The sequence below is a fragment of the Octopus bimaculoides genome, chromosome 17 (assembly GCF_001194135.2).
Source record: "Octopus bimaculoides isolate UCB-OBI-ISO-001 chromosome 17, ASM119413v2, whole genome shotgun sequence".
Taxonomy (NCBI): Eukaryota; Metazoa; Mollusca; class Cephalopoda; order Octopoda; family Octopodidae; genus Octopus; species Octopus bimaculoides.
In genome coordinates this window covers 34,399,533-34,402,392 of record NC_068997.1, presented here as the reverse complement: position 1 = coordinate 34,402,392, position 2,860 = coordinate 34,399,533, and positions in this window count along the sequence as shown.

Genomic DNA, 2,860 nt, shown 5'->3' with positions numbered 1-2,860 from the left:
GCCGGTGTGTTTACGTCCCCGTAACTTAGCGGTTCGGCAAAAAGAGACCGATAGAATAAGTACTAGGCTTACAAAGAATAAGTCCTTGGGTCAATTTGCTCGACTAAAGGCGGTGCCCCAGCATGGCCGCAGTCAAATGACTGAAACAAGTAAAAGAGTAGAAGAGTAAGCCTTCACTAGATTCGGGCCATTTAGTTTTGACTTCCTCACCCTTCTCAATTTTCCTTCATTACCTTCCTCACCCTTCCTCGTCCTTCTCCATTTTCGTGTTCATTTCTATTGTTAGTACTGTCAGATTCTAATACCCATAGAAACTTATAACTCTCTTTCTTTTAATGATTTTAATGTCTGGCCATGTGGTAATTGGATGCCTTCGCTGTTAACTATCTGTCCTTTTTTCATGTAGTGCGAATGGCTAATTTCTCCCTTACTATTTCTGAATTGATACCCTACCTTTGCCTTCCTTAACACTAAACAGAGGGGGAGCAAACATAAGACAAATATTAAAGGGGATAACGAGCTTGCTTGGAAAATTCCAATTAACTTTCCCTTAGATTGTGTAACTTGAGTAGAGATCTACTTTTCATTTCTTCATGCTAAGACTAATTAATTCTTTTATGTTGTCTGCTATACTGAATATACAGAAACATTGACTTATCCATGAGAGTGGGATCATGATATAGGCTTTCCTATAATCTATCCATACTATTGTTAAATTTATCTTTCTAGCTTTTACTTCATTTAGAACTGCTTTGTCTATGTATAATAGATCATGCCTTCCTCTAGCATTCTTCCTGCAACCTTTCTGTTCTTCTGGCAGTAAATTCTAGCGGTCCAAGTGCTCATAAATACTTTTCTGAACGCATTGCTGTTAACAGCTTCCACACTAATGGTAAGCAAGTGATTGGTCTATAGTTGCCAGCTGTATTGCCCTTGCTCTTATCTTTCATAATGAATATTGCCCTCCCTCTAGTCGTTCAATCTGTTATTCCTCCATTAAGGCAATCCCGAAGTTGTTCCCTCAGCCTCCCATGTAAACTACTGAATTTCTTTAGCCAGTACCCTTGAACTAAATCTGGTCCAGGGCCTTTCTAATTCGGCATTTTTCCTAACACTTTAATTTTTAATGCACTAGTTAATCTTAGGTCTGGCTGATTCTCACTCACTACTTCTTCCCTCACTTTGTTTAACCATACTGCATCTCCATTATGATTGACTGGCCTATCCCAAATATGACGACAGAACTTTCTAGCTTCTTCTGTATTAGGTCTCTCGTATTCAGTACTTCGTTCTCCACTATTTATTTGGTTATAAAATCTCCTCTGAACTGTCTCAAATAATTTATACTGTGATACTGATTTATTCTTTTCAGATATCTGGTGAGCTTTCCTGCTACTGCTATGATACGCTGCTTCAACTCTTCTATTACTGTCCCAAATCATTCCTCTTTGATTAAGTATCTTTTCTCGAAGGAAGATTTGCATCTTCTGTTTCCTAACTTGTTTGTTTTCCAAGCTTCTATTCTCTTCAGATCTTGTCTTAAAGTCTTCACTTTATTTTGTAATCTCCATTTCCACATCTGCTCTTTTTTATTTTTTCCTTGTGAGATATCTAAGTTTCTGGTGACTGCTACACCTCCTGTATAAATCAATAAGTTAGTGACTTTTATATTTTTAGTACCTATCCTGCTGATAAGTGAATCTACTTTCTTAATCATTTCTAGCAGCTGCATTCCGTTGTTGCCTTTTAATGCTGGTAAACATTTTCTTACTTCTTTACTCATTATTTCGTGCAGCACATCTAAAATCTTCTGCTCTTCTTCACTTAAATCACTTAAGTCGTTGGTGCCAGCTGTCCCTTACTTATTAGTAGCGCTATTGTTACTTTTTTCTTTAGGTTCTTCTTTGGTTTGGGATGTATCCTTTATGTTGTTGTTTCTCTTTCTCCCACTGCCTGGCCTTTGTTTTCCAGTTCTCTTGTGATTTCTTGTACCTCCAATTCTGTCATCCACTTTCTTCTCCTAATAGTATTAGCTTGATCAACCAATCTTTGCTCAGTCACTTTAAATATTCCCTTCTCTACCCAAAGTGTTAACATCCGTTTTCTATAGCACTTTCTTTTAGGTTCACTTTCTAAGTAGTACTGCATCATTATCCTGTTTTCTTCGCTGGTCTACTTCCTCCTCCTTGCTCTATTACCTACTGATGCTGTATTAGGACAGCAGCTGTGATCAGTCTGCATCTTTACTGAACCACTACCGAGCAAGAGGCCTTCCCTTGAAAGTCCAGCTTCATTTTCGCTGTTACAATCAGAATTTCCTCGGAAAATCCTGTCTCTCATAAACTGAGGTAAGGTAACGTTTATCACCATCGTCAACAACATTATTATTTTGCGACATCTGAAAGTTTCAAGCAACTTTCTATTGCATTATTTGTTGCACTTTTGTGCTGGCGGGTTGGTGTGTTCTACATTTGTTTTTTGATGGGAGGAGATATTGTATTGTATTAGTACGTTTTGTTATGGGGTTTGATTTGAGTCTTCTGTTGTATTAGTTTTTATATTGTGTGTTGTTTGTGCAGCGTAGGTTGTGTTCTTCCGTCGGGTGTTGGCTTTCTATGGCACATGTTGTGGGTTTTGTTTATTTTTTCGGTAATTTGCAGTATGAGTTTACTCTTGTATGGTTTTGAAGGGTTATTGTATAGTAGTATGTGTGTGTGTGTGTGTGTGTGTGTGTGTAACACATAAATCAACTATTTTATTGTATTTATGATTATCCGTCCGCCGTTCTTTCGGTTGGTTTTGTTATGGATTCCATTAATTATTATTGTTGTTATTATTATTATTATTATTATTATTTTAT